The following is a 25,249-nucleotide window of genomic DNA, read 5'->3' on the forward strand; positions in this document are numbered from 1 at the left end:
TTGTCCATAAAAGCAACGTAAACAGAACGCGCACTGCACCGCGCGGCACCGACTCGACGTGACCGATGGACGCTCGCTCTGACAGCTGATGAAACTAGTCTTGAATCAAGGGCAAAGATATCATTATTCCTTTTTCTCACCCGGTATCTTTTGCAAAATTTATATTTTTTTTTGTTATTTGCTCATCAACATATTTTCAGGGTTTATCACATCAGTTGTCACCTGAAGATGTACGTGGTGAGGAGTGATAAATGGTTTCAAAAGACCCAGCTTTTAGATGACTGCATTTTTCTGTAGGTTCAATTTTTCTTTTGTTTTTACAAATGATTTAGACTGACTGCCGTAAACATAGGCCTAATTATAATAAATGCCTGTTTTTATGAAAAACAAACAAACAAAAATCACCTTACATTCATGATATTCAAGCATCAGTCAAAACTGTATATGGAGGTAACTTACCCTAAAATTTGCCTTTACTGCACAGAATTAAACCCGAAGTGAAGTAAATACATGTATTTCGAATCGAGGCAATCAACAAAGAGCAACAAATTGTTACAAATACATTGTACATACTAAATGTATGATATAAATGTGACTGTTGGAATATCAGTTAATCAGTGTAATGATATTGCAATGTGTGGATACCTCAAGTTAGCCTACATGGTCTCGCTCTATGGGCAGCGACCTCATTGAGTCACGTATTCCTGCCCAATCTTTCGGCTACCATGTACGTGAAACATTTGTCTTGTTATCATCATCATCATTACTGTTTGTTTGTTTTTTTGGTTTTTTTTGTCGTCATCGCCGTTGCTGTTGTTGTTATTATCATTATCATTATCATTCATTGGACATTTGCAAGACAATACAAGTGAATGTTCAAACAACAGACAAACAAACAAAAAAATCATAATACAAGGGTACAAACAGTCAGGCTTTCCTTGATACATTTCCTAAATTGCTGGGCTGGAAAAAAGCAATCAAAATCAATATGGCCTTTGGGCCTTTCCAACTGAACTTGGAATAACTAAAATGCATACATACACACACACAACCACAAATCAATATATATAATTTCAAATTGAGCATATACACCAAGTGAATTATTTTACGAATAAAGTAGAAGTATCACTATGGTGACCGACACTCCTCTGTCATCTCGTACTATCATCCTAACAAATCTACAAAACATCTCAACAATGCCAGACAGCAAGCTTCATACGATTAACAAATAATCACTGTCTGTACACACAGAGATATGTACCTGATAGGGGGATACTCAGTATTGTCAAATTTGGCACAGCCAAAGAGAAGGAAAATATTTTTTCTGAGGAACTTCAAATCAGATGCATAGCATTTATGGAAGTGATGTAATTTTAGCAATCATTTGCATGACAAATTTGGGAAAATTTCCACACTGCAAAATATTGTAAGTTCACTGTACTTACATGACACGACCCTGGAATAGGGCAACTTTAATGGAGGAGACAACTCATCATGATGACATATCATTTACATAAAACTCACCTCTAGAAACAGACAGACACTAAATGCACCTCAGAACTTCAGCACACATAGAGACACTAATACAACTACACACAGCAATACCTACATACATACTCATTAATACATACATACACACATACTTCATGACTCACAAGCTAATAATATATCAGGTTAGTAAGCAGAGACGGACACTTACGCAATAACACACCATCATTATAAAACACATGTCCATACTCGCTGTGTTGTTTTCTTCAAAATCTAAAAGGCAAGATTTTATTGGACTGTGAACATCCAAGTGTGTAACATCCACACAACAGAGATGAGAATAGTACAGGAATGAAAGTAACTATGTGACTATGATTCCCTATTCATATCGTCTTAATAAAACCCCACACATACAATCTACATGTATCTACACACAAGACATGGTTGGTTGTCTCATACCTCTAGACACTTCCATCACACCAATGTCTAATTTACTATCTAGTCTACCATATTTCAACTTAATCTGCCAATCATATCAAACAATATTGATAATGCTCTCTTACAAGGAATGATTTAAGAATATTTGCAATGTTATCAAATTTCAAAACTTAAAAAGTTCATTTTTTTCCCTTCTAATATTTCAATTGGTTTTGGTACAAAAAATATGCCTTCCACTGAAAGATACTTCTTTATGATCAGTCATTCCATTATTTGACATTGATGAATACTCTTCAGAGGAATAAATTCTTCTCTGTACATAGTATGGAATATATTATGTTCACATACATCATAAACACACATGTACACTTGAGTATATGATTCTATTTGTACAGCTTTACAACGCATTTAAAGGCATTATCTACACTGAACAAAACATTGCCTATATAGTAGACTTGCCAGCAGCTCGCCAGCATTTTTCAATCTAGAAAATTCGGGAAATTCCAAAAGTTTACATGCAGAAAGCACAGTGAGGGAAATATACACAAATAATATTCATATATAAATTACAGTAATTCAAATTCATATATCAGCACATGCTAAAAAACACGCCAGCATCAGCAACCTGCATAAAAACCCCATCTTACACTATCTCTATCTCTGCTTCAAACCTGCAATTGTGAACTTTGACTTAAATTAACCAATTGTCAACTTTTCTACACACAAGTGCAATCTCTGTGATAACACACAGCCACATAGATTTCCACGATGGGTTTTGTGATCGAAACTGCTCATTTTGTGAATGAGGATCATGCAGCAAGAACCTAAATGGCACCAACTTTCAAGCAACAGGTTGAATTTTAAGTACTCTTTTGAGAGTGCAGTCTATATTTGTCATGAACACAATAGCCTGCACTGGACATGAAATATGACAGGAAATGAAAGAAAAGAAAGATCCAACCAAAAATGAAACTTCACAGAACAAAAACCAGAGGCAAAATATGACGTACAGCTCTCTTGTATGTCAGACAGAGCAAGACACATATACATCTAGACATGGGATACGTTAGTTTGCATGTGGTATGTACAAATATTCTCCTGTATGTCAATGCACTATATTCTCCACTAAAGATATATCTAACCATATTGATGTGGGACTGACACCAAATGGCCAATCCACATTCACATTTTTTTTTTTTCAAATTGTACTGAGACAATCTCAATTACTCCTCTATTGCGAAGGTGGCTACTCCACTATTGAGTAGGTGGCTACTCCACTATTGAGTTTCCCCATTTATGTCTAGCGTACTCTTGATCATCACACACTTTTGTTGGTAAGTTCCCTGAAGCACATCCTTCCATTCAAGCATCTCCTTATTTTAGAGTGAGCCAAATCCTGATTTAAGGTGGAACAGCTAGCTGTCCAAGTTTATAAAGTATAACTTTTTTTATACTTCCAGTCTACATGTCCAAATTTGTCCAGTTTACCCCCTTTGCCCAGGTATATACTTTCATGCATCTTCAAGCTATCGAAAACATTCTATCAACAAGTAAAAGCAATTCAATTACACTTGATTGGACCCTTGTGAACATACATGGGCTCTTATACGACAATGCGGAGAAAAAAAACCCAATAAGAGCACACTCTAGAAGGCTGAAGGCAGAAAAAACCCTTTTGTGCATAAAAGTGTTCTTCACGAGTCAGACAAAAATTGTTTCATGATTACTCTAAGATTACTAGGATTTCCACTGAGATACTTTACATGCTGAATAGAGAATACAAATTAGTGATCACTTGAAGAAAAATGATCATGTCACTTTGGGATAAAGAATTGCAGACTATTCTCCTTGTAGCACCAAAATATCTTTCTGGTAAAAATATTTGATGCTTGATTTAGTGATAGAAAAAAAAAAAAAAAAACCAACAACGTATATTGCCTTGATAGTACCACATTTAATCTGTTAACTAGATCTTTTTGTTTTTTTAAAAGGACAAAGCTTGTACATTTTAATCTTTATGAAGAGAATGCAAGACGATCCAAGGATTCATTGTTGCACACCAGGTGATAAAGCATATAAAGACCACACCTAAATAGTTAACAAATGTTATAAATCCAGACGACAACACAAACACAGGCCTGCAGCACACTGGGTGGCAGGGATTCATGTCTCCCCTAGACGCACTCGTAAGTCCATAACTCCTCATCACAACACATGACCATGGAATCACCAACAAAGGTGCATCCCTGATTCACGGTGCTGTAACATCAGTAGCAAAACACACATCAATAGTGCCTTCCACAATTTTAGGTGCTGAGAATACACCAAGTGTGCATATTTCATTTTATCTTTTTATTTTTTGGCACAAGTTTGAGGCACTTGGCTAATATCACATGTGGTTGTACTTGGTACATCATCATTTATTTTATTCTCTCCCTTTCCTTTTACATCTAGAGGAACACAAACACACAGCATGAAGAAGAAAAAAAAATAGCTGTCAACAAAACCCTCTGTTTTCTCTCAATGCCACTGAGTGGAAACTTTCAGCTGAAATAATGGAAGCACTCACATACTCTCTCCTCACAAATGCAAGGAATAGGGCTACAACCCCATGGGTGGCATAACAGCAAGCTGACGAGGGAAGATGTACATCAGACAAAATGTGGCATGAAAGATAGGCACTGTTGCCTCCCTCTCATTTTCACTTCACTGGCAAGCCAACTCCCATTACTCATCAAAATGAAGTACAAGGGACTAAGCGCATACTGTCTATACACACATTAATGCTTCAATTAGCATGATACTGAGCAAGGGACATAATGCCAATGGCATTTAACTGCATCTTGGGCTGCTGGATCACACAAGTCTGTTAAATACAATTATTTTGGCTTGTGAGCTTCACAAACTAATTAAAAAAAAAAAAATCACAAATTATCAGCATGTTATATTCTGTCAACCACCTTATGCGGTTTTGCATAATGTAAAACCAGAAATGTTTGCATGCATTTTAATTTTGCGAGAGCGAGGATTCACAACATATAAATACATGTGAAAGTTCGTGTCTACCTGCATGACTTGATGCCAGTGGCAATTCTCAAAATTTTATGCTGTGAAATAGGCTGTTGGCTTCAAATTGTGAAAATTTCATGCCGTGAATATTTCAGGTTTTAGAGTAAATATACACACATTCGTATGCACTCGATTCAACTCATCAAAGGTGAAATTTGGGATTACAAAGAAAATTCATTTCACTTGAATCATGTAATTTTCCTTTTTTTTTTCTCAGTGTTTTCATCATGCCAAATATTTGAGAAGTAAAAATCTTGAAATCTAAAGACTTCTATAATCCATCCGAATTCGGATTCCATTGATTATTCATTGGCATGAAAGTAGCAAGAAATGAGTACTTGCTAAAAATGATCCGGTACGTCAACATACTGCATGTCTGGTATTGTTCTCCATGTGACTAAAATCAGTTGACCAGTGGCTCTAAAGGACCGTGTATGAGATTTCATACTTGCATGTGGTTGCCATGTACTCAATCCAACGGGGAAAAAGCAGTGTGTTATCCCACTGCCGAATTAATAGCACCAATCTCCAGGGGAAGGGGGGGGGGGGGAATTCAAAAAGAGCCAATTGAAAAACAATTATCTGGTTAAACATTCAGCAGCATGATGGAATACATACATTTGTAGAAATCTACCCCAGTCTCCAGACACTATGAAAACATGGGATGCTACAGAATGAAAATACAGCTACTGTAAAACCAGAAATATAATCATAATTTTGCAAATTTCAGAAGAGCCAAGATTCACGAAATTAAAATGCACATGAAAGTTCCTGTCTACACCATATGCATTGAATGGCAGCGACAATTTGAGAAAATTTCATGCTACGAAAATATCTTGGATTTACAGTATTAGGAATTGCTACTGCCATGGTTGAACAGATAATTTTCAGCAAATCTCTTTTTCAAAATGATTTTGACACTGATTGATCATTCAAGAGGATTTAAGCTCATCACTAATTACAAGGATATCTAGACCAACAAGATGTGTTGAAGACATAACAAAAAAATAATGAATTCTCCTTTGTTCAAAATAACCTTTCAATTCTGAACGTTTATCTTCTTTCTTTTTTTAAAATATCATATTCACAGACGTTGCCTGCTATTTCTTGTCACACAATTATGACATAAATGCGCAACTTTCCTTCAGTGATTTTGTAATTGTCTTCCAAAGGTTTGCATGGCCTCCCATGTAAATACATGCATACTGCTAAACAGTAGATCAAATCTGTAGATTTTCATAATGTGACACTCAACAAACATATAATATGCACTTGTTTTCCCTATGCTGGAAGAGTAAAGGTCTTCACAGATTTTTTTTTTCTTTTGCTGTTGAGATTTTCAAGCCTGCAAAAGAGGCCAAACCTTCATTCCACACTGATATGGAGTGCTCTGCTTTACAAATACATAAAGGCAAGCATGTCCTAAGCTCCCAAGCAAATAATAGACTTTTTGGTCACCTAGTAGAAAATGTTCTGACCTACTGCACAATATCCACTCATCGATATTTGAGAACTAGTGAAATTTTGGGACACATTGGACACAACAATATAAGAACTGTCTTTTAGGTGAGTGCTGGCAAGGCATATACTGATATTTACTCAGCTTACCATGGGGTTAAAAAAAACAACCCAGATATCCTTATCCCCTCCACAGTTTTTCAGTACATTGGTCAGCTCACTGTCATCTTCCAGCAGTTAACATCACACCAACTCCTTCATAAGATTGATGTGACTTTGTTGGTGAAAATGACCTCACTTAATACTGACGGTAAATTATTTGACAACCCTGCATATATTAACCATTCGACACAAGTGACTGGCATGGCTGGATGATGACTGGCCAAGTGCTATGAGCCCCCGGTGTCCACTTTTTCTGAAGTGTGCGAGATGCAGTGACCCAGGGCGACACCAGCCATTGTTTGAGCAGCTTAATGTCAGAGAAGAAAAGAAAAAAACAACACAAAGATTATTACACATTTATAACTCATTTTCAATCAAGGTGCACAAAAGGTTTGTAACTGTGAAGGGCATGACAAACAAACATTCGTTTTCTCAACTTGAAGATGAATAATTGAAAATGCAGCTGTCGTTTAAAGTTTTTTCCTTACTTCAAATCTGTTTCCTCTCTCACTCTTACCCTAAGAGGCACCATCTGAATAATAAATGCAATCATCGGTATGGGAAAATCTCATACACAACAATTTCAAATATATCTAGTAAGACCTGCATCGTGAGTAGAGCCATAGCCCTTCAAACTCATGTGGCTAACTTGTGATCAGTAAGGCAGTGTGTGCGATGTGCATGATGCAGTTTCATCGCTTGAATTTCTGACATACTGCAACTTTTCCGTCCACATCATTAGAAGTACAAGGAAAATACAAGAGAAACAACTCATTTACATGAAATTATTGTTGCTCCTCATCTTCAGAGTCTGTCACATTTATAAGCTCTAGAATTTTTTTGTCAATTACAAACTTAAAGGACATTACAAGGTGAAATACCTTCTCTCTCCTTCTTGCGGAATTTTTTCCTCCTCCGGTCAATGCTGGCCACTTCCTGCTTGAGTTGCAGGTACACATTGCGAAGTTCAGTCAGCTGCCGTTGAATGATGGCGATACGTTCTTCTGGGTCTTTCACGTTGGACAGATCTAACAACAGATGGAACGTGTCACACATGTGGCCTAGTTAATCACTTGATAGAACTTCAATCATCACTTGTGTGCCCTAAAAGTAAAGCATTATTCAATCTAATTACAATGCATGATATTCATCCTACACATATCACCCTTCCCTGAACACGAAACAAGGAAACACATTCCTGACATTTTGGAGGATAAATGCTAAACATGCTAAATCATTACTGCTACAACATGTCATCATGCAACATAAAGTTTTAAAAGCGCAATTTTCAAGTAACTGAAGATGTGTGAATATATTCCAGGTTGAAGTATGAGTCATATTGATTTTATGCTGGGTCTTTTTTAACGACACAAAGCAGTCATAAACTGATATATAATGCGAGCACAGCTAAGAATTTACCCAGAATAGCACACTTTGTTTGTTGACTTTGTTGACATTGGTCAGATAATTCATGCCACACTATCACAATAGTAGACTAACAGCTGGCAGACATGTTGGTAAATTATCTAAGACTTGTATACGATGGAATGTCTTTTCTCACTGAATTGTTTCACAAGAGCAAACACTGACATGTGACCAAAATTATTTCACATGGTAGCACAAATTCTCATTTCATCTTTGGGAAATGGACTTTCAGACTATGGGCACTTACCGACAAGGAAGTTCCATCGAGGCTGCCTCTGTCCCTGAGGTGTAGTGCCATCAGCCACCCTGCCTGGAGGTAAGTTTCCCGCATGATTCCTCATGGACAGCTGATGTTTGGACATGCTAGCGGTCAGTCGGCTCTCTGAGCGGCTCTCGTCAGTGTCACTGCTGTTGTTGTTGCCATGCTCCTTGGTAGAATGGCGCCTTTCAGAGACGGAGGAACGCCGCCTCCTGCTGTGTTTCCTGCGCTTCTTTCCTTGGTCAGACTCGGATAAGCCCCTCCGCCTTTTCTTTGGAGATGTGTGGTGTGACTCTGACTTTGTGCACTCTTTCTTTTGGACATTGTTAGGAAAGCTAGAGTTCATTGCTGGTGTAGGGACACTTTCTGCCTTCGGTGGCTCTCTTTCGTCGACACTGGCTACCTCAATGAGGGCATCACTGTCACTCTTGGTACTGCTCTGCTCTTCCATCTTGATATGGATGTCTTCTTCTTGAGATGGTGATGACGGCATTTTGGGAGAACTCTCCGGGGTGGTGGGTGGCGTTGTCATAAACGATTTACTGGTTCCTGGGAGGGACTTGTCTTCCACAGAGCTGCTACCAAAATCACTGTCTGCATTTTCAGCTTTAGCATCTTGTTCAGTAATCTTTTTGCCCTCTTTTTCACTTTTCCTCCTCTCCACTTTTGCATATTTCTTCTTGGGTTCAGATAAGTCTGGGTCTTCTTGTTTCACCTGAGCCTCTGTATCAGTGTCAGCTTTGCTTCTCTTCCTGCTGTCAATGCTCCGCCTTCCTTTCTTTCGCCCCTTTTTCTTTTCGTTTGGCTTATCAACATCAGAAGCAGAGTCTTTGCTCTCCTGCTTGAGCTCCTCCAACTTTTCTTTCACCTCTGTTTCCACTGGGACCTGCCTCTCTAAAACAGGTGTGTCATCCATCTTCTCTTTCTCCTCCTGCTTGTCACTGTCATCCTCTGGCTCATCTTTGCCGACAACCCTGTCTTCCGTGAATACCTCCAATGTACTAGAATCACGCCGAGAATCTTTACTCCCATCCCTCGACCTTTCCAAAGACTTTCTCAGCCGGATCTTGGATTCCTTCTTACCTTTCGATTTACCAGCGTCCTTCTCTTCTGATACCTTGCCAACCTCTTCCACCTTGGGCGCTTCTGAATTTTCATCGCCGACCACATCCTCCGACGCCTCCGGTCCCACCTGGGCTGTGAGTGTTGGGGGGCCGTCGTCAACATCCTCGTCGAAGTTTGGCTTCTCATCCTTGATTTTGGTCAGGGCGGATGCATGTTCTTCGTTCTTGGATGTGTCACTGTCCTCATTGACTTCCTCCTCTTGCAGGGCCGAGTCCTTCACCGACAAATCTTCACTTTCCTGAGTAGACTGTTGGCTCTCTGATTGTGCATCACCTTCATCAACCTCGCTTTCGGATTCTAAAATGGTGGGTTAAGAAAAATCAAAAGTGTTGATTCACATGGAAAGAAAGAAGAAGACAATTGGAGTTAAAAAGGATACATTGTATGGACATCACATGAGATTAAAACAAATGAGCCAACATTCTTACAACACTTGAAAATTATTGTCGATGAATAAAAGCAAACAACAAACAATGAAAACCAAACTTAATTTGAGGACAGATGATAAAGAAAGTATTACACAATACTGGTGTCAGTAACATATTCAGCTTATTTGAATAGCTGCTTGAAATCACCAAAGCCATCTGACTAAACTCCAGGATTCAAAGAAAATGAATAACAAGCACTTTCAAATCACTGAGTTTGTAATAATATAATGTTACACACAATTTCTGATATTTGATCGCTCAATGAACAATCATTGAATAACTGTTGTTGACCATGAATGATAAAACATGCTCGGGGCAGAAAAACACTGAAGTTGCATGAATGCGCAACTATATGTTTGTATGTGTGTATGTATGATATTAAAATATACACACACATATTCACATACAAGATTATAATTGCATTGCACATATGTCACTTCAGAATGTCCAGTGAGATGAGTACACTGTTGCACTCTCAGCCCTGGGCCCTGTTTTATATGGAGTTATAATTGATTATATAGTCGGTTTCTACTATATGTGGATGGCAGCCTGTGTGGTAAGGCAATTTACAATCGATTACAACTTTGATAAAACAGGACCCTGTACTTGTAATTTTGTGTTTTGTTTTGCTCTCCTACTATAGTGTAGCCTTGACACATTTGACCAATTGGAGAGAGCAATAGAACATAGAACAACTCACCATCTTGTGCTTCTCGCCTGTACTCACTCCCTCTGGATAACCTTTTCGGCCGAGATTGAACTGAAAGGGGGGGGGGGAATAATGTCAATTAAAATCTCTAATATTGGACAGCAAGTAACAATCATAAGAACTACGCTGCAATTCAAAAATAAGTCTTCAAAGTAAAATGGCACAGAACAAAGGTGAAGCACAATGAACAATGGTGACCGCTGTGGAGAAGCAAAGCATTCAATGCATATTCAAATACACTGATTAGTAATCAAGTTTTCCCTGAGGATGTAGTATTAGAACAAAGAACAAAGATGGCCATAATTTGAGCTGTGTTATTTGATTTCTTGGATAAATGTTATTCACTATTGATTCATTCATCTATGTTGTGTGCTTGTGTTTGTTTGTTTTTTTCCAAAACCTTTAGTGAAAAGCACAGTATTTGCATTTATTGACACATGATTCAAAGCTCGCTAAACATCCTGCAGTCTGGAGCCAAGAAATTTATTTTGAAGTGTGATTCAAAGCTTACAAAATGTAAAAAACTATTTTTACGTATACAAAAACTCAACATCAAACTGATCAATCTAACGAGACAAGTAGCGACCAAATCGGTCACTTACCATTTAGACCACCAGCGAATGGAGACTCCGTCAAACTTTTCCGATCTGACCTCATAGACCTCTGAGAGAAGATGGGTGCAGGAGACGTCGTCTTGCCCCTCCCTGATGACGCCGATGACACCTTGGGAGAAGACTGCTGCTGGATGGGAGATCCCTTGCTGCCAACAGAAGGTCGTCCCCTCTTGGAGTTGGGCGTCCTCTTGGTTTCCTTTCCAGTTTTCTCCTTCTCCTTCTCTGCCTCTTTAGCCTTCTCAGCCAGCTCCTTCTCTCGTTTCTCCTGCTCTTGCCGCTCTTTCTCCTTCTTCTCCAACTCCAGTTTGTCTCGCTTGTCCTTCTCTTGTTTTTCCTTCTTTTCCTTCTCCAACTTCTCTTTCCTTTCCCTCTCTAATCGTTCCTTCTCAAGCTTTTCTTCCTTTTCCCTCTCCTGCTTGTCCTTGAGGTCTTTTTCAAGCTTTTCTCTCCTCTCCCTTTCCAGTTTTTCTTTCCTTTCCTTTTCTTGCTTCTCCTTCTTGTCTCTTTCTTGCTTTTCTTTGCGCTCCTTTTCTAATCGCTCTTTCTCCAGCCTTTCCTTTCTTTCTTTCTCTTTCATTTCCCTCTCAAGCCTTTCCTTTTCCTGTCTTTCCTTTTCAGCCTTTTCTTTCTGCAGACGTTCTTTCTCCTGCTTCTCCTTCAACTCTTTTTGTATCCGTGCTTGTTTTTCTTTTTCTTCCCTTTCTTTTCTCTCAGCTTCTTCCTTTTCTTTCCGCTCCTGCTCCTCCTTTTCTCTCCTTTCCAATTCCTTCTTTGATTTATCTTTATCGCTTTTGCCCTTTGGAGTAACTTTCTTCTTCTTCTTTTCAGCAGACCCTACAATTCGGTTCTTCTTGACAGCTTCATCATATCTATTGTTCCAGCCAGTATAGTGAACAGTGAACACATGATCTTTCCCCTTCAGTTCAATGTCCACAACCTAGTATGGATTCAAAACAAACAGAACAGAAGATTAGTAGTACCATGCAAGCTTCCCCTCTATACTGGGGGATAAAAAAAAAGAAGCAAAATTAAGTTAATGTGACATCACCACACATGGCAATCTCTTTTTTTCTCATATTTTCAAATAATTAATGTGAAGTGAGTATCAATATTTCTCTACTGATGTGTTGATCTCTGAGAGAAGGACGCTACACCAATGACTTAGCCATACATAACATGACACGTTTCAAACTTCTGTTAATACTAATGATGAAAGCAACCATAGACCATATTCCTATACTGTGCTCAGGCTCCCGCATCGACAAACTTACTCTACTTACAAAACGTGTACAGTCAACTCCGTGTAAGGCGACTGCACATGTGTTGAATATTTTGCAAAGTCGATAAAAATAAAAGGTCCCAATTAATGTGTACTACTCCTCTGTACATGTCAAATCATATATTGCCTAAGTCAGTCCTGTCAAGATTGCCTTACATGGAGCTGACTGTACTGTGCATTATCTTAAGTCAAGATTACACCAGTTAGTGTCTAAACTCTCATTTTGCGCATTAACAAATAATTTTGGAGACTTGATTTTGGCATTTACAAAGCAATTAAGTTACTTCTGAAAATAAGCTTGATTCATTTATCATTTTTCTGTAACAGTTTGCTTTAGTTATGATGTAAAAGTTGCTTGAGATCCACAATCTGCCTATTTGAAACAATAATTACGAAATTCAAATGAAAATGATGCTAACACATCATATTTCAATATCACAAAGTTTCATGCACCTTGTTTGTAAGTACTCTTTCAATCAGCCCCCAAATAACTTCATAAAAACAGCAAACATACAAATCTGGATAAATCTACCAACAATTCTTGCTTTATGTATATATGCATTATCATGTCTGCAAATATCAGCAACCACCTTTATTTTGTTAAATATTCGGATTCTTACCTTTGCTTCATAAATTTTCTCTGTTCGTCCTCTTCCATACTGCACAAGGACCCTTTCACCAACGTCAAATCCAGCATCACTGCACATTGGGAGAGAAAAGATATGAACACCGTCAGCAACACACAAAATCATCCTTCCTAATACTCTGAGACATCTTGAAGTTTGCAAGAAAAACTTTAATTTCAACGTTGAATAACTGTAATGCTGACATGACATCTTGCAAATGTTGTTCAATGTTAACAGCACAGCAATCACCAATTTAAATGACTAGTTGAAGTCTAATCCTGGGAATGCATGAAAATATCATACCAATCACCTGTATGCATATGAACTTGTATCATATGCTGAATAGAGCTGGTCCTAGTCATATCAGTTCACTCCCTTGGGTCACAATCAAGGACAGATCACTTCAGTTGGCATTTACTTTGGTGTTTCTGTATCTATGGCTGTCACTGATTTTGGAATAAAAGCCTTTGCAAATCTTGACCAGACATTTCCCTATTGCACAGTTTATCTCTCATAAATCCACCAGTAAATACTGGTGGGTATTTCAGTCTCAGATAGCAGTGTACAAAGGTCATCAGAAGAGAGCGTACAAACCCTTGATGACAACACATGCACATGCTGATCTCCATATTATCTCTGTATGCTGCTTGAATTGTATACACATAATGAATACGTAACTGAGGCCAAAGTTGAAGATTCAAAAGGTCACTTAGATCACTAAGTGGTAATTCATGGCACTGTCTTTGAATATTGTTTTGTTAATTTTGCATATAAACGAGTACATTACGTAATATTTAGCATAACTTTATAGTGTAACATCGTATGACATGATGACAAATACACTGAGCTATAATACATAGGATATATAGTATGTGACCTGTTGCGTCAATAGGCACTTAAAGGACAAGTTCACCTTCATAAACATAAGGATTGAGAGAATGCAACAATATTAGTAGAACACATCAGTGAAAGTTTGAGGAAAATTGGACAATCGATGCAAAAGTTATGAATTTTTAAAATTTTTGTGTTGGAACCGCTGGATGAGGAGACTACTACAGCTTGTGAGTCATATGCATACAACAGTATAAAGAAAATGTAAAAGAAAATTAAACATATTTTCACTTTTTTCGCGTAATAAACAAGCTCTTGACTTGCCTCTTTCTAATGGCAGGGGGAATAATATTGCCCATAACATTTGTCGGTAACGAGTCAGGGGAATGTGTACTTTTTTCAAAAGATGGAATTTTGTGAAATTCTCTTTATATTTTCCTTATATTGTTGTACGCAAGTTATTCATACACTGCAGTAGTCTTCTCATCCAGCGGTTGCTGCACAAAAATTTTAAAAATTCATAACTTTTGAACGTATTGTCTGATTTTCCTCAAACTTTCAATGATGTGTTCTACTAATATTGCTACATTCTCTCAATCCTTATGTTTATAAAGGTGAACTTGTCCTTTAAGTCAATGGCACCATAACTGAGAAAAATCAGGTTTTCATCAAGGTAACCAGAAAAATTCAAAATCTGAATTTTTAGCCAATTGAAATCTCTACAGTTTTGTCTATAATTAGCTCAAATATTGTTTACTACGAGGGTGTAAAATATTCTAACTTTTCAGAGATATTTATTTCTTTCTCTCTTTTTTTTTTTGGGGGGGGGGGGGCTTGTTCATTTTGGTTTCACAGCTTGAGTGAGGGCTTTGTGCTGTAAGTTAATAAGCTTTGCCACGAGCTAAAAAGGTACTGCTCTATGCAGACTGGCTGGTGATGGCATTTTTCATTGAAATTGTTCATTGTTTAAGTTCAAGGTAGAGATATGATTGATGGTAAACTTAAGCGATAAATGATTCCTATCAAAACAATCCATGGACTTCAGCACAGCTGAAGCAAACAATGGCTAGCATCGGCCCTGGGGGCTGACCAGACCGATCTCTGTATGATGGCCAGAAACATGCTAAACGATAAGTCCTTTCCGAAGTGGCTGAACGATCCTAGATGTGCTTAAGACACAGGCATTCTGTCATTTTCATAGATCACTCTTACTCAATACTTCTCAAGATCAATTAATAAGAAATGTTCTTTTTCCTCTATAAATTCATGGATGCAGTAGTTTAAAGAAAAACCCAGCACTTAACATTTTTGCTGAATATCCTAAAAGTTGCCAGTGCCATCTAAATGCTCACACCACTCTTTTGTGATGATTAGGTGCAGCCACTTTTCAGGCAATAAAAGCTAACAGTGACATAAAAACGAGCATTTTGAAATACTGAGAGATAAAAGAATCGTTACTGTTTCATTAGCACTTCACAAGCATGAAATGCTAAGTCTTTAGCCTTTGAAATAGTCATGCGACATTTTTCGCAACTGTTTTATTACACTTTTAGAATAACACTGATAAACAATTACAAATTGATTAGAGATGTGACTATCCAGAAATTCTGCGGAATGCTACTGCCCAAAGATGACATGACAATGTTTCATTCGCCAAAATTTGCAGAGGTACAATCTGTCTCACACAATCAATGCTCCTCATTCTGAAGTTATCTTTGCCATCTTTCTGGTTGTCTAGTGAGATATTAGCACTTGGACTTCATTTATAATTCTGCACAGCATATCTTTGATATTCTAGAAAATAAAAACAAACTAGATATATCGCTACGGCGACTGATATGCCTCCGCCATAATGCATGGTTCTCCTAATAGGTCTATAGTACAATGTCTTGACAATGTGTGATGACAGTTTCAAACAATTGGCAAAATATTAAAATGACAGGTTTGACACAAATGTGCTGAATGTTCACTTTCCTAGCACTAGGTTCAATTGGATGAATGATTAAAATGTCAGAGTGCAGGTATTTGGGGAACTGATGATTTTTACTTGACTTTTGATCCTTTTATAAGTTTATGCATTGAGTAATTTTTCAAGGTATTGAGAAAAAAGTACACTTTCAGTATCAAATGGGAAAATAGCATTATCTAAACCTGGCCTTTGACCTTGACCTCACAGTTCCAAAGAGAATCACTGTTAGGCTTGAACATGCATAAATATGTAAGTTTCATGATGATACCTTGAGTTACTTTTGAGATATGGAGGAAAAAGTGCAGAATTCAGCACTTTCACTTGACCTTTGACCTTTTGACCCTGTGACCTTTTGGCAAGAAACCTTCCCAAAAATATATATTGGGTAATACATGCCATACATCAAGTTAAAAAAAAAAAAAAAACCTTCAGGCATATTGCATTTTAAGGAAAGTAGTGATATTTTGAGGAGTCTGACCTTGACCTTTGACACCCTGACCTTTGACCCATGACCCACCAACTTCCCCAGATAATCACTGCCCATCGGTACCGTTCATAGCATATATACTAAGTTCCATGAAGATACCTTGAACCATTTGCGAGACTATGGAGAAAAACATGAAATTTCAATATTATTTTTTTCTTCACAAAATAACCTGTGACCTTTGACCTTTTGACCCTGTGACCCTAAAATCCACACAAAGTATTATCCCCCAAGGATATACCTTCATACCAAGTTTGATGTAAAACCACCACACTGTTCTTGAGATATCGACAAAAACAAAACGGGACGGACGGACGTGACGGACGGACGGACTGGACGGACGGACGGACGGACGACCCGAAAACATAATGCCTCCGAGCCAACTTCGTTGCGGAGGCATAAAAAAACCAAAAAAAAAAACATATATATATATATATATATATATATATATATAAAACTGATACATGACGACAGTGCAAGCGATTTTATTTGTTTCAATTTTTTCGCTGCCTCATCCAATAAATTAACAGTATTCTAACTGGGCTATTTGAGACCAAGTTATGGGGGGGGGCGGTGGGGCGGTCAATTTGACCCCCCTCTTCAGATCTTGGGCCGCCGATGGCGCCAAACTCTGCAAAATTTTGCCTGAACATAGAGCTGGATGTCAACTTCAAGATTATATGGTCATACAACTACAACAAAAATTGATTTGTCTATTTTGGTAAATTTATTGTGCAAAATCTATGCATGAAAATTTTCGCCTATAACTCTGTTAAAAAGATTAAAGAATTGGTAGATTTTTGTGTCAGAATTCCTCGAGACACGTCAAATAATTTTCTTGCAAAAAAAAAATAGCATAATCATATTTAATTTCTTCTGATTTTTTACTTGTTTTGTGAATTTTCTTATGTGTATTCTATTGTTTTTTGACCTTTTGTTTTCTATTGCTATTTAGCCAAAATTTGTTGCAGACACTTTTCAAGCTTATCTATACTAGAATTGATTAATTCCAATGATTAAAAGTTGAAATAATCTAATTTATATCAATTAAAAAAAAATCACACACACACAATTATCATTGGATTTGCACACAGTATCACAAATTGGAGCTGTTTTGGGGTTGACATGCATTTGCAAAACATTACGTAACTTCAAAATGGTGTACCCAGACGTCGCAAATTTGGTCTCAAAAAAGTTAGGAAATTGTGTGGCAAAATCCTCACGCGTTACACAATCGTGGTGCGAAATGTCGAGGGGGTGGGGGTCAATTTGACCCCCAACCCACCTGAAAGATAGGGTTAATAGCCCATTATAATGAATACAGGTAAAGCTGATGTGATCAAACAAACAAGTTAATGCTACTACAACAGAAAATGTTACCAGCTGTATATCAAGAAGACACACATTCAAGTGGTTTCTCCTAAGTATTCAAAAAACATGAAATTGCTTTTTATTAATTCTTGAAAAGACTGTTGCAGAATGAATAAAAAACTGCAGGAACTTACATTTCTGGAGCATCATCTTTGTCATCATCCTTGGAACTCGCTTTGGACTTTCCCTTTTTGTCCTTTCCTTTGGCACCACCTCCCTTTTCTTTGCCCGGCGTGTCAGTAGACTTGCCCTTGTCGTCCTTTGGTTTGTCTTTTCCTTTCTCCTCTTTTGGCTTCTCTTGCCTTCTCTTCCTTCACCTTCTCTTTGGTCTTATCCTCCTTGGGTTTCTCCTTCGACTTCTCCTCTTTTGCTTTCTCCCTTGTCTTCTCTTCCTTGACCTTTTCCTTGCCTTTCTCCTCCTTTGATCTGTCTTTACCTTTCGCGTCTGTCTTTGGTTTGTCTTTCCCCTCGCTCTCCTTTTCGTCGGTCACTTTCTCCTTGGCAGCACTATCTTCCTTTGGCTTATCCTTGCTTTTTAGGATCCTTGGCAGACTTCCTGGTGCCCTTCTTGTCCTCCCGGTCTGAGGTGTCTTTCTCTTCCTTCTCCTGTTCCTTGGCCCGTGCCTTGGCCTCCCTGGTCTCCCGCTTGCTCTCTTCCGGCTCTGCCTGCTTGCTCGAGTCTTCCCCCTTTTTCCTCGTCACCTGGAAAAATAAAAGTCAAAATGAATTTGTCACTACGACACCATCGTGGTGACTCATACTCAGGCGCTTAAGTTTATTTGCCTTCGTTTTGAATTGACTTTTGCAAATCACAAATCATTCATTTTAACTGATAGACATGAAGGCATGTTACCAAAAAAAAAAAAAAAAATTAAATACACGAAGAGAGGGTTGCATGCTCAGTTTACAAAATCCATTTACATCACTTCAACAATTTCTCAATTGAAGTTGTTAGTAATGAGCCTTGCTTGGATATTGTGCTTAGACGTTATCATGAGGAGGTTGTAGTAAAATATTCATAGCTCAAAATAATTATTTGAGGTTCTCAATGCATCTCAAATTTCATGCTGATATCAATGACATTCAAAATGGCATTCTTTTTTAATCAAAGCAATGAGTGCAATTTTGCACTTTCATTGGATTTTCACCTCCAACAATTATCTTTTTCTAATAATAACTGGTTTGTAATTTTGTTCTTTATTTCTATTCATATTTCATATTTATTCATTTTTCAGTTTATGTTTGTTTTTTGGGTTTTTTTATGGGGGGGGGGGGGTAGTTGGACTGGGAGAGGGGAGGAGGAGGGTGGATTGGTGGAACAGATGACATGCAATCCAGAAATTTTAGGATTAGTTTGATGTGAGGATTAGGATTACGGTTACGTTTGTGGGTAGAATGTATGCTCAGCTTAGCATGCAGAAATTTCATGGTAGCTATTTCCGCAGGAGCACATGTCATGGAACCCTTTAACACAGTGACAGGAATTGAGGAATTTAGGACTTCTTTTTTTTTTTTGTTCAACTCACCCTTTTCTTCGAAGGAGACACATCTTCTTCCTCCTCTTCCGCATCGCTTGCCTCATCTTTTGCGTCCTGTTTTGCAGGTGACCTTTGCTTGAAGGTTGGCGGTGTTATCCAACCCCTGTCAAATGACCTCCTCCGTGTGCGTGTAAAGATTCGCGGTGCGGGACCCATTTTCCTGTTGAATTCCTCGAAAGCAAACAGGTACCTGCAAATGCAAGGGGAGTATCATGTTTCATTGTTGCAAACTGATTTAGAGCCTTCGCCAAGTAGAACTTTGCTGTCAGCCAACTGGAATTACAAATTGTTCAACAGTCAGTTTTTCAATTACTGCTAATTACGAGTTGTGTATGACATGAATCACCGTGACATTACTGTAAGAGGGTACCATGGTCAAGAAAGGAGTATGACGTTTTCTTCATTATCATTAACAAATTCAGTCAGTATTTGTGGACTATCATCTAAATATTTTCACACAATGAAATGAAAAAAATGGCAAAACAGAACAAAACAAACAGTCACACAAGAAAAGAATCTCACTTGTTGTAAGCAGTGTGGATGTTGTACGGCTGTGGGCTGGGTGATACTGGGATGCCCATCTTGGTCATTATGTGGGCCCAGACCTGCCGGTCGGTGACCTTGCGACATCCACCTTGGTCCTGGACAAGCTTGAAGAGCTTGTAGAGGTTGAGATCTCGGAATCCGAGAACTGGCGGCTTGTTGATAGGAGTGCCTAGATTGGGAAAGGGTACACAGCTTTGACAGCAGATACTTTCAAGCCAAAGGGCAGAATTCTGTACTGATTTTGTGCGGTTTATCTGTGTATGATCTCACACTTGCACTCAGAGTGTATAAAGAAGACTTTTAAAACTAGTACTCTATGCTTCCTCAATATATGTACTGTAAAACAAGGAATGTTCGCGTGCATTTTAATTTCGCGAATTTTGCGCGAAACAAGATTCACAAAATTAAAATGCACATGAAAGTTTTTGTCTACACTATTCGCATTGAATGTTAGAAGCAACTTGCGAAAGTTTCATGCTGCGAAAAAGGCCATCGGCTCCAATTCGTGAAAATTTCAAGCCGCGAAGATATCGTGTTTTACAGTAACTCATGGGCTAGCTATGCATCAAGAAAGATTTCTACTCTAGACATAAATCTTTTGAAAACTGAAGGACAACTGGGCCCACCTCACTCATCAAATGTTAATTGCTGCAATGAAGAGCCACACAGATTGTTCACTGAAACATGGAAATACTGTAAAAGTGGATATCTTTGCATGAGCAATTTTTCGCATTCTGGTGAGTAAGATGAATTTCACGTGTTTTGAATACCGGGGAATCAAGACATTACATACTGGTACATATAACAAGCAGAAATAATTTGTCTGCTCTATTTCTCACGCTAGTTTCTGGTAGCGGGAAATGCACGAAAAATTTCTACACCGCAAAATTTTCCACTTTTACAGTAATTTGTGCTTTATATATGCTACAGCCGCTGGAAATGGCAATGTTAAATGCCACTTGAAATGGCTCTTCCCTTTTATTCCATTTGTCAAATTGTCAGCTATAATACAAATTCTATGACGTCTCGACTGCATTTTGAATCTTAACTGGCTTGTACGTTGCTTGAAGTTAAAGTTTTTGGTGTGGTCTTGTTTGAACCAACTTTTGTCTGGTTGACAATGATCAGCCTAATTCACGGCAGCATTCATTCCTGATGAAATACGGCCTTCAGGAAGCCATCCCACACTTTTGCTCACCTCTCTCCTCCATGAACTTGTGTAGGGATGCCAGCCAGGCATCCTTCTCCATGTCGTACTCGTCATCTGAGGAGTCCTCGCTGGTGTCCTCTGTTGCTTCCGTGCTCCCCTGCTTGCCCTTCTTCCGCAGCATGTCCATGTCCCAGTTGGACGGCAGCTGACCGGTGTCGATGAAGGTCACTGCTTTCTCTGTGGCTGAAATAAGAGCAACAGAGGTGGTACAGGGCTGTGCATTTTTCTATAATAATTTCAATATTAGAGAGCATTTCCCTAAACCCAGGTGAACGGGTGGGATATTGGCAATGCTGGAATGGCAATAGTGGCACTGCATTCTGAGAAAACAGTCCAAACATCTAGGTAACTATCCTGCCATTTCTTGAGTTGCTTGTCACTTTCATTTTCCTTGACATGCTTATAAGCACCTTCCAGTAGCCCAAAGGAAACCATTGAATGTCAATAAGCCATTATAGCCATTAACCTGATTGTTGCGATGTTAATCAAATAAGGCATCATGTAAGGCTACATTCAATGATTTTTGGTGAAATGTTTCTCAGTAGTTTCCAAATGAGGGTTTGTGCCTTGCCATTTTATAACAGCCCCCATCCATAAGGAGGCCTAGAGTGGCTACAAATAATGATGGGTGTATACTAGATGCATCACACAGTCTCTTTTAATGACCATTGAAAAATTGATAATGATAATAATGCCTCCAGATCTTGCTGTAAGGAGAGCCACAAAGACTCTTTCATACCACATACAAATATTTTAACGGAAGAAAGGAATTTTTAATTTCTCTCAACAAACTAGGTAGCATTACTGATTCAACACTCTGGTTGGCTCTCAATATATGGATGCACTACCCTGTTTATCACTTCACACTGTAGAAAAATACAAACAGGAAAACAAAAATGGAGAAAAAAAGGCCTACAAAGAAACAAGTCCCAATAAAAGGTTGGATTCCTGCACACTTAAAAGCATATGAGCTGATTATTCACACACATACACACAAACTATAATGAGGCCCATTATTTCTCACAAATTGCTAAACTTTAGAAGAATGACTAATCAAAGACTCTACAGCTACCCCCCCCCCCCCCCCCCCCCATACAAAACCACTTCCTAAATTTGAGCTAATGGCCAAGCCTTTCTCTATATTAGCACAGGAAGTGTGAATTTAACCCATAGCATAGATAAGAGGTCGCAACCACAATCTAAATATACACAACTTCTAAGAAGACATGCTACTGTTTCCTCTTAGCATCCACTTAAGGTGACATGCTTACCGGTTTTCAGAGAGGTGACATCTCCCTTGTACACATGGTCCTTGGATAGAAATGGTTTTCTGCTGGACTTTGAGACAGTGTAGCTGGAATTGTTGGAAGTCAGAAAAACAGAAATAGATCATAAAACACTTCATATACTATACAATACAACACACAATACATTTTATAGTAATAAAAGAAAGAAAGAATGAATACACAGTCACACTATATGACATATATACCAAATGTGAGAGATTATGAACTTTCATACTTTCAAGCTTTTTGTGTTTATCATCTGTAATCAAACTGACAGAAAAGTTGAAACAAAGGCAAATATTATGAAAGTTTGTTTTAACACATTTCACAATTTGAAGTCATACAGTTCCAACAACTCATATTTTCCACACCAGTTATTCTTCATGCAATTTCCATGTTTCAAATGCCCTAAATAATTTGTTCCCCACTATATCTTTCATTTCAAGATGCAACCCTTTTTAGTAAAAATATTCTACTTACAATTTATTGTCCTTGAATGACCGGACAACAATTTGGTCCTTCCCTCGAGTCTGGACATCCTTAGTGCAGCTTGGATCCACCACCTTGGAAAGACAGAAAGCAAACACATGCATAAGGCTTAGCCAGTGTCCCACATTTCAGTGAAAAATTTTTTATTCATTCAGCTTACAGTCATCCAATGTACAGGTCAATTCATGCTTGTTAGAATTGTGTACAAGGAATGGAAAGTGGACATGCAAAATGTCATACACAATAACATACCAATTCCCAAAACACCATAACTACAGTTTCACCTTTCTTGCTGGTAATGTTACATAATCGTAATATCATTAAGACTCAGAGAACGAGAGATCCTCCCTGTACAATTGCCATGGCCACAAGCCAAAATCATGAAAGCTGACTGGTTACTTAAAAAATATGAATGTTTTACAGCATATTACAATTGAAATATGAGTCTAGTTTGACAGAGCTGAGCAGAGGAAGTCTGTCTCCAACAACATACTGATTGGCTTATCTAGAAGAACTCAAGTAATCCTTGGAGAGACTATCAATGTGGATTTGATGCTTACCAGGGCAGGAAAGGAGGAATTCTTGCGTTTTTCATTCATTTCAACAATGACCACCTTGCCCACTGCGTCTTCTGGTTCATCCTTGGGCTGTTTCTTTGGTGAAGAGTCACTGTCACTGTCTTCCTCCTCCTCCTCCTCCTCTTCATCTTCTTCGCTTCTGCTGGAAAGCGAACATGTATACACATCATACATTAAAAAAAACCCACAACAACTCATTTGCATACAAAATATATGACTTCTTATTGATGCTGTTTTATTAGCAGTTTGTTTTGTCTTAAAGAATGGTTGAACTTTGCTGACTGAGGTGGGAGGTTACATTCAAATGCATGTAAAAAAAAAAAAAAAAACACCAAACAAACAAACAACTCCAGCATATCAAAATGTTTTTGGGAATTTTGCTGTCATTATCAAGAGATTAACGAACACATTGTACTATGCCAATAAATTGTTCACTGAATTATATATTCTGTCACTACTGTTTACTAAGGATGACACTTTTTATGGTGATTCTTTTCACTTTTTTTTTTTTTGTGTTTAAGCATTTAGTGCTTATTTTTCATAGCTCTAAATGTTGCTCAGATTTTTCAAGCTGAACATCATCAAACAATTACTCTAAATAAGTTCCCACTTGAGTACATTTTTCACTTCTTACCGACTTTCTGTTAGCACACATCTTTGTTGATACACCACTCTTCTTTACAGCATTCACTATCAGTAAATTTTGAAGCAGATTACTCATATATTCTAACATCAAGAAGACTATAAACATAAGAAAGACTTACTGGGAGCGATTACTTGTTCGCCGTTTCCTCCTCATCTTCTTGGTGTTCACAACGGGTGTGCCAAAATTCTCAGGGTCGGTCAACGGCAAGTGATCCAGTGTCTACATGGAAAGAACAGTTTGTGAGTGAAAATATAGAAGAGAGAGAGCATACAAAAGGAAATACACAAACATATCTTCAAATACATGTATGAACATAATACACTGGGTAATATACTAGTTTACTGGAGAAAGAGACAAATATCATAAAGTCCCCTATTTTGTGACCTAATTTTCCAACACCTACTATTAGCACTAGATAGTGTCTATTTTCCTGTACATATCCAGATCTACTCTGTGAATTTTGCAAATCTGTGAGCATAATCCACCATGTCAGTTTGCAAAAGAATGTTTGATGTTGAGAACTACATTTTCTGTAACAGGAAAATAAGTAATTTTCTGATATAAATTCTCTGAAATAGGTGATTGTGATTGGAATGAACAAGAAAATCTGATGCTATAAAATGACAAGGGAAGTATGCTATTTGGCATATCAAGAGCATTGTTGCAGTTATCATACGATTCAAAATGGTTGCTTTTGTTAACTCCTTTCTTATGCAATATGCAAAATAGAAAACAATGAAAAATGCTTAACACCTTCACAAAAAAGCAAATGGCATGTTCAAAAAAAAAAAAAAAGCTCTGAAGATAAGTGCTACACAAAATGATCTCTTTGTTCTTACTTCACTTTCATGGAAGTGCTTCTCTCCTTGCAAACACAGTAGGGTTCTTCTGAGTGTCTTTTCGTCTCCATCGTCAAAAACTGTGAAGTAAAGGCACAGAAATGAGAAAAAATATTGCATTCACTACATTCTGCATGATAACATGAACACTATCATACATTTACACAATCACACCTAATGTAAAACCAAAACCCTTTGTGAATTGCTGACTGATAAAATATTATGAGTAAAATACTACATGTACTACCACTAGTAATATAGGGATTTGTTGAACTTTGGCATGCATTTTACTTTCGTGAATCTTGTCTCCTGGCAAAAGTTTCATGAACATGAAAATTTCTGGTTTTACAGTATTCATATAGAAAAGAATACAATCATGTCC

The 25,249-nt window shown here is 37.9% G+C and overlaps 1 pseudogene; it reads right to left on the bottom strand.

The window, feature by feature from the left end:
- Positions 1-6,474: 6,474 nt before the first annotated feature.
- LOC139743185 (uncharacterized) overlaps positions 6,475-25,249 on the bottom strand; it is a 31,706-nt pseudogene continuing 12,931 nt past the window's right edge.

The sequence above is a fragment of the Diadema antillarum genome, unplaced genomic scaffold, assembly GCF_040938485.1.
Source record: "Diadema antillarum isolate AM-2024a unplaced genomic scaffold, OU_Dant_1.0 seq00001056_RagTag, whole genome shotgun sequence".
Classification (NCBI taxonomy): domain Eukaryota; kingdom Metazoa; phylum Echinodermata; class Echinoidea; order Diadematoida; family Diadematidae; genus Diadema; species Diadema antillarum.